The following is a 9028-nucleotide window of genomic DNA, read 5'->3' on the forward strand; positions in this document are numbered from 1 at the left end:
CCAGGTGAGTAGGCACCCAACTCACCCAGAGCTCTCTGTTGCGCATATGTGTATTAAAGTTGTGTTTCCCGAGGTTTCTCCTCACTCCCAGCATAAGGCACTAGTAGATTCAGGCGCAGCTGGGAATTTTATCGATCGCCAATTCACCTATAAGTTAGGGATTCCTATTGTACCTGTTGATGTGCCCTTCCCCATCCATGCCCTAGATAGCCGCCCGTTGGGGTCAGGATTGATTAGGGAAGTCACAGCGCCTCTCAGGATGAAAACGCAGGAGGGCCATGAGGAGATACTATGTTTGTATTTGATTGATTCTCCTGCGTTTCCCGTGGTGTTGGGGCTTCCCTGGTTAACATCTCATGACCCCAACATTTCATGGCAACAGAGGGCTCTCAAGGGATGGTCTGATCAGTGTTTCGGGCGGTGTGTAGGTGTTTCCGTAGGGGCAACGACGGTGGAAAGCCCGAACCAAGTTCCCACCATGCACATTCCACCTGAGTATGCCGATTTGGCACTCGCCTTCTGTAAAAAGAAGGCGACTCAATTACCACCTCATCGACAGGGGGATTGTGCGATAGACCTCCAAGTAGGCGCTACGCTTCCGCGTAGTCATGTGTATCCTCTGTCTCAGGAGGAGACGGCGGCTATGGAGACATACGTCACCGAATCTCTACATACGGCCATCCACTTCCCCTGCGTCCTCAAGTTTATTTTTTGTGAAGAAGAAGGATGGGGGTTTACGCCTGTGTATTGATTACCGTGGTCTTAATCAGATCACAATCAAATACAGCTATCCTCTCCCTCTGATTGCTAGTATGACGGAGTCATTACACGGGGCGCGATTCTTCACAAAATTGGATCTCAGGAGCGCGTACAACCTGGTGCGCATTAGGGAGGGAGATGAGTGGAAGACAGCATTCAGTACCACCTCGGGTCACTATGAGTACCTCGTCATGCCATACGGTTTAATGAATGCACCTTCAGTCTTCCAATCATTTGTGGACGAGATTTTCCTGGACTTGCATGGACAGGGTGTAGTGGTGTATATTGATGACATTCTAATATACTCCGCTACACGAGCCGAGCATGTGTCCCTGGTGCGTCGAGTGCTTGGTAGACTGTTAGAGCATGACCTGTATGCGAAGGCGGAGAAATGTATGTTCTTCCAGGAGGCCATCTCCTTCCTGGGACATCGGTTGTCCGCGTCAGGGGTGGAGATGGAGATTGACCGCGTTTCTGCCGTGCGTAATTGGCAGACTCCCACCACGGTGAAGGAAGTGCAGCGGTTCTTGGGTTTTGCCAATTACTACCGGAGGTTTATCCGGGGCTTTGGACAGGTAGCAGCTCCCATTACCTCCCTGCTAAAGGGGGGTCCGGTGCGTCTGCAGTGGTCGGCTGAGGTGGACAGGGCGTTTAGACATCTGTAGGCATCTAGGCTATCAGGCGGCAAAAGGCGAGCGCCGATCGCCACCGCAGTGAGGCTCCGGTGTATGCACCGGGAGATCGGGTCTGGCTCTCGACCCGAAACCTGCCCCTTCGCCTGCCCTGCCGGAAGCTGGGTCGGCGGTTTGTGGGGCCATTTAAAGTCCTGAGGAGATTGAATGAGGTATGTTATAGGTTACAACTGCCCATTAATTACCGCATTAACCCCTCGTTCCATGTGTCTCTCCTCAGGCCGGTGGTGGCTGGTTCACTCCAGGAGAGTGAGGTACGAGAGGCTCCTCCGCCCCCGTTGGACATCGAGGGGGCTCCGGCATACTCAGTCCGTTCCATCTTGGATTCGAGGCGTCGGATGGGGGGCCTGCAGTATCTCGTGGAGTGGGAGGGGTACGGTCCAGAGGAACGGTGCTGGGTCCCTAGGAGGGACATCCTAGATCCCTCCATGTTGAGGGACTTCCACCGGAGTCATCCGACTCGCCCTGCTCCGCGTCCTCCTGGCTGTCCCCGAGGCCGGGGTCGGCGCACGGCTGGAGCCGCGCGTCAAGGGGTGGGTACTGTCACGGAATCAGCCGAGGCTGCTCCTCCTGCTTGCTCGGGCAGGCTTCGGCGTTCGTCGATCTATGTTTCGGTGTTTGTCTAGTTTGTCTTGATTGCTTTCACCTGTTTCCCATTATGTTACATTGTATTCCCTTTATAACCCCCTGTCTCTCATTGGTTATTGTGTGTGATTGTTTTCCGTGAGGTCGGCAGTGTTCGGGTGTAGGCGTATTTTGTTCCTCCCTGTTTGGAGGTTTTGTTTGTATTTTTGATTACTGTGCAAGTAAAGTTCGTCTGCCAGTAGTGACTTCGCTCACAGCATGACATTGACAGTTAGAGGACGTTTCTTTTTTTGCTGAGTTTAGGTTGAAGTGCTTTCATTTATTTCAACCTTCCATTTTCCAGTGCTATAGATCTCAAAGGGATTGGCCTCACTTGAACACTGTATCAGAGGGTCGGGGGGACAGCCCAGCGCATCACTTGAGGTGAGCTCCCAGCCATCCAGGACGTACATGCCAGGCAGTGTCTGAGAAAGGCCCGAAAAAATGCCAAAGACTCTAGCCACCCGAGATATGGACTGTTCTCCGTGTTCTCGTCCGGCAGGCAGTGCCGGTGCATCAAGGCTCAGACCAGCAGACTCCTAAACAGCTTCTGTACCCTGGCCATAAGAATGCTTAATAGCTAACAACTACTTCTCCCTCTCATGCTTACGCTGCTGCTAAAAGGATTATTGATTGGATTCATTACTACCATTACACTGCTGTTCATTGATTATTGATTGGATTTATTACTACCATTACGCTGCTGTTCATTGATTATTGATTGGATTTATTACTACCATTACGCTGCTGTTAATTGATTATTGATTGGATTTATTACTACCATTACGCTGCTGTTCATTGATTATTGATTGGATTTATTACTACCATTACGCTGCTGTTCATTGATTATTGATTGCCATTACCGTTAGTATCTATCTATTTATCCTGCAACTGGTCACTATTACTCCTGTTTACATGTATATATTACCATTAGTATATTACTGTAACTATTTATATATTCCTGCTACCAGTCACTTTTCAGCCCTGTTTACATGTACACTACCAGTCTTTCTTTATTTTTTGTATTTTTTACATTGTAGAATAATAGTGAAGACATCACAACTATGAAATAATACAAATGGAATCATGTAGTAACCAAAAAAGTGTTAAACAAATCAAAATATATTTTATATTTGAGATTCTTCAAATAGCCACCCTTTGCCTGGATGACAGCTTTGCACACTCTTGGCATTCTCTCAACCAGCTTCATGAGGTAGTCACCTGGAATGCATTTCAATGAACAGGTAAGCCTTGTTAAAAGTTAATTTGTGGAATTTCTTTCTTTCTTAATGCGTTTGAGCCAATCAGTTGTGTTGTGACAAGGTAGGGGTGGTATACAGAAGTTAGCCCTATTTTGTAAAAGACCAAGTCCATATTATGGCAAGAACAGCTCAAATAAACAAAGACAAACGACAGTCCATCATTACTTTAAGACATGAAGGTCAGTCAATACGGAACATTTCAAGAACTTTCAAAGTGCAGTCGCAAAAACCATCAAGGCTATGATGAAACTGGCTCTCACGAGGCCCGCCACAGGAATGGAACACCCAGAGTTACCTCTGCTCCAGAGGAGACGTTCATTAGAGTTACCAGCCTCAGAAATTGCAGCCCAAATAAATGCTTCACAGAGTTCAAGTAACAGACACATCTCAACATCAACTGTTCAGAGGGGACTGTGTGAATCAGGCCTTCATGGTCGAATTGCTGCAAAGAAACCACTACTAAAGGACACCAATAATAATAAGAGACCTGCTTGGGCCAAGAAACACGAGCAATGGACATTAGACCAGTGGAAATTTGTCCTTTGGTCTGGAGTCCAAATTTGAGATTTTTGGTTCCAACCACTGTGTCTTTGTGAGACGCAATGTTGGTGAAAGGATGATCTCCGCATGTGTAGTTCCCACCGTAAAGCATGGAGGAGGAGGTGTTATGGTGTGGGGCTGCTTTGCTGGTGACACTGTCTGTGATTTATTTAGAATTCAAGGCACACTTAACCAGCATGGCTACCACAGCATTCTGCAGCGATACGCCATCCCATCTGGTTTGGGCTTAGTGGGACTATCATTTGTTTTTCAACAAGACAATGACACAACACACCTCCAGGCTGTGTAAGGGCTATTTTACCAAGAAGGAGAGTAATGGAGTACTGCATCAGATGACCTGGCCTCAACAATCCCCCGACCTCAACCCAATTGAGATTGTTTGGGACGGCAGAGTGAAGGAAAAGCAGCCAACAAGTGCTCAGCATATGTGGGAACTCCTTCAAGACTGTTGGAAAAGCATTCCAGGTTAAGCTGGTTGAGAGAATGCCAAGAGTGTGCAAAGCTGTCATCCAGGCAAAGGGTGGCTATTTGAAAAATCTCAAATAGAAAACATTTGTTTAACACTTTTTTTGGGTTACTACATGATTCCATATGTGTTATTTCATAGTTTTGATGTCTTCACTATTATTCTACAATGTAGAAAATAGTAAAAATAACTAAAAACCCTTGAATGAGTAGGTGTGTCCAAACTCTGACTGGTACTGTATATTCACCTATCACACCTACACTGACACTCTTACACACACACACACACACACACACACACACACACACACACACACACACACACACACACACACACACACACACACACACACACACACACACACACACACACACACACACACACACACACACACACACACACACACACATATACACACACACACACACACACACACACACACACACACACACACACACACACACACACACACACACACACACACACACACACACACACACACACACACACACACACACACACACACACACACACACACACACACAACTTATGCTGCTATCATACTGTTTATTACCTATTATTACTTTTATTATTATTATTATTATTATTATTATTACCTACTAGTACTGTTATTATTACTATTATTACTACTATTTCTATTATTATTTCTATTATTACTACTAGTATTACTATTATTACTATTATTATTACTGTTATTACTACTATTATTGTTATTATTATTACTATTATTACTATTATTATTACTATTATTACTATTACTATTATTATTATAATTATTACTACTATTATTATTACTCCCAGTCACTTTCTCCTAATCCCTGCCTACATGTGCATATCCACCTCAATCTACCTGTACATTTGGTACTGACTCTGTCGTAGCTTCTTCTCTTATTTCTCCTGTGTTTTTTAATTAGTTATACTATTTTTGAAATGGAATACTGCACTGTTAGGTAGGGCTGTCACTTTACTTGTGCATGTGACAAATAACACTTGAAACATTAATTCATAATAATAATCACTGTCTTCCAGTGATAAGCTCTACCGCAAACACACGACACGGTACAGTTTTCACTTTAAATGCCATTATATCTGAAACCACAGAGCAAACAGCTGTTAGGATCCCCTATCAAACTAGACTTCGGCATGTTCAATTAGGGTTGCAACTTGCCATGCATAGCTGCTCCTATTGTTGTAAATTACGACGCCTTGAATGTCCACTACTGTGTTGTATAATCTGCATCAGCAAATTGTCTATTTATCCTGTCCGTGCTGCACTGCGGCGGGGTTGTTTGAGGGAAACGACTGTACACTACACACCAGAGTAGATGTGTGTATGGATTTAAGCTAACGTGATCGAGCTGTCTATTTCCATCTATTCTCCACAGCAAGCATTAAGGTTATGGAAAGAGAACACACTGCTGCTGGGGGCGCTTTGTTTACACAAGCGTCATATGATGTTACATAACTGAGGCTGTTTCCCAGGCAACACTGACTCTGACTACACCTGCTCATGCAAGAGAGAGGACATTCTGTGGCCACATGACTGACTGACTGACTTAATGCTTGTCCAATAGATACATACACCTGTAATGAGATGGCTAGCTGTCTCTCTCTCTCTCTGGTGCCCTGAAATGTTATTCCTTAGAGAGCCTTTATGGATACCAGGGGTTGAGATACCTCTAGTGTGATGGTTGAGATACCTCTAGTGTGATGGTTGAGATACCTCTAGTGTGATGGTGATGGTTGAGATACCTCTAGTGTGATGGTGATGGTTGAGGTACCTCTAGTGTGATGGTTGAGATACCTCTAGTGTGATGGTGATGGTTGAGGTACCTCTAGTGTGATGGTGATGGTTGAGATACCTCTAGTGTGATGGTGAAGGTTGAGATACCTCTAGTGTGATGGTGACGGTTGAGGTACCTCTAGTGTGATGGTGATGGGTGAGATACCTCTAGTGTGATGGTGATGGTTGAGGTACCTCTAGTGTGATGGTGATGGTTGAGGTACCTCTAGTGTGATGGTGATGGTTGAGATACCTCTAGTGTGATGGTGAAGGTTGAGATACCTCTAGTGTGATGGTGACGGTTGAGGTACCTCTAGTGTGATGGTGATGGTTGAGATACCTCTAGTGTGATGGTGATGGTTGAGATACCTCTAGTATGATGGTGATGGTTGAGATACCTCTAGTGTGATGGTGATGGTTGAGGAGCCTCTAGTGTGATGGTGATGGTTGAGATACCTCTAGTGTGATGGTGATGGTTGAGGTACCTCTAGTGTGATGGTTGAGGAGCCTCTAGTGTGATGGTGATGGTTGAGATACCTCTAGTGTGATGGTGATGGTTGAGGTACCTCTAGTGTTATGGTTGAGGAGCCTCTAGTGTGATGGTGATGGTTGAGATTCCTCTAGTGTGATGGTGATGGTTGAGGTACCTCTAGTGTGATGGTTGAGGTACCTCTAGTGTGATGGTCATGGTTGAGGTACCTCTAGTGTGATGGTGATGGTTGAGATACCTCTAGTGTGATGGTGACGGTTGAGATACCTCTAGTATGATGGTGATGGTTGAGATACCTCTAGTATGATGGTGACGGTTGAGATACCTCTAGTATGATGGTTGAGATACCTCTAGTGTGATGGTGATGGTTGAGATACCTCTAGTGTGATGGTTGAGATACCTCTAGTGTGATGGTGATGGTTGAGATACCTCTAGTATGATGGTTGAGATACCTCTAGTGTGATGGTTGAGATACCTCTAGTGTGATGGTGATGGTTGAGATACCTCTAGTGTGATGGTCATGGTTGAGGTACCTCTAGTGTGATGGTTGAGATACCTCTAGTGTGATGGTGATGGTTGAGATACCTCTAGTATGATGGTGATGGTTGAGATACCTCTAGTGTGATGGTCATGGTTGAGATACCTCTAGTGTGATGGTGACGGTTGAGATACCTCTAGTGTGATGGTTGAGATACCTCTAGTGTGATGGTGATGGTTGAGATACCTCTAGTATGATGGTTGAGATACCTCTAGTGTGATGGTTGAGATACCTCTAGTGTGATGGTGATGGTTGAGATACCTCTAGTATGATGGTGATGGTTGAGATACCTCTAGTGTGATGGTGATGGTTGAGATACCTCTAGTATGATGGTGATGGTTGAGATACCTCTGGTGTGATGGTGATGGTTGAGATACCTCTAGTGTGATGGTGATGGTTGAGGTACCTCTAGTGTGATGGTGATGGTTGAGATACCTCTAGTGTGATGGTGATGGTTGAGATACCTCTAGTGTGATGGTGATGGTTGAGATACCTCTAGTGTGATGGTGACGGTTGAGATACCTCTAGTGTGATGGTTGAGATACCTCTTGTATGATGGTGACGGTTGAGATACCTCTAGTATGATGGTTGAGATACCTCTAGTATGATGGTGATGGTTGAGATACCTCTAGTGTGATGGTGACGGTTGAGATACCTCTAGTGTGATGGTTGAGGTACCGCTAGTGTGATGGTGATGGTTGAGATACTTCTAGTGTGATGGTAATGGTTGAGATACCTCTAGTATGATGGTGATGGTTGAGATACCTCTAGTGTGATGGTGATGGTTGAGATACCTCTAGTATGATGGTGATGGTTGAGGAGCCTCTAGTGTGATGGTGATGGGTGAGATACCTCTAGTATGATGGTGACGGTTGAGATACCTCTAGTATGATGGTGACGGTTGAGATACCTCTAGTGTGATGGTCATGGTTGAGATACCTCTAGTGTGGTGGTGACGGTTGAGATACCTCTAGTGTGATGGTGATGGTTGAGATACCTCTAGTATGATGGTGATGGTTGAGATACCTCTAATGTGATGGTTGAGATACCTCTAGTGTGATGGTGATGGTTGAGATACATCTAGTGTGATGGTGATGGTTGAGGTACCTCTAGTATGATGGTGATTGTTGAGATACCTCTAGTGTGATGGTGATGGTTGAGATACCTCTAGTATGATGGTGACGGTTGAGATACCTCTAGTGTGATGGTGATGGTTGAGATACCTCTAGTATGATGGTGACGGTTGAGATACCTCTAGTATGATGGTGAAGGTTGAGATACCTCTAGTGTGATGGTGATGGTTGAGATACCTCTAGTGTGATGGTGACGGTTGAGATACCTCTATTGTGATGGTGATGGTTGAGATACCTCTAGTGTGATGGTGATGGTGATGGTTGAGGTACCTCTAGTGTGATGGTTGAGATACATCTAGTGTGATGAGCGTTTTCCTGTTTGCTTATGGCCTTATACAGCTCATTGAGTGCAGTCTTAGTGCCAGCGTCGGTTTGTGGTGGTAAATAGACAGCTACGAAAAATATTGATGAAAACTCTTTTGGTAAACAGCTTATCATGAGAAACTCTACCTCAGGTGAGCAAAACCTTGAGACTTCCTTAATATTAGATTTCGTGCACCAGCTGTTGTTTACAAATATACGCAGACCGCCACCCCTTGTCTTACCGGAGTCAGCCGTTCTATCCTGCCGATGTAGCGTATATCCCGCCAGCTGTACGTTATCCATGTCGTCGTTCAGCCACGACTCGATGAAACATAAGATATTACAGTTTATCTGTCAACCATTGATGATAAAGGAATTATGGATGCATTTTCCATC

Source organism: Coregonus lavaretus (genome assembly GCF_964263955.1).
Source record: "Coregonus lavaretus genome assembly, chromosome: 3".
In the NCBI taxonomy this organism is placed as follows: Eukaryota; Metazoa; Chordata; class Actinopteri; order Salmoniformes; family Salmonidae; genus Coregonus; species Coregonus lavaretus.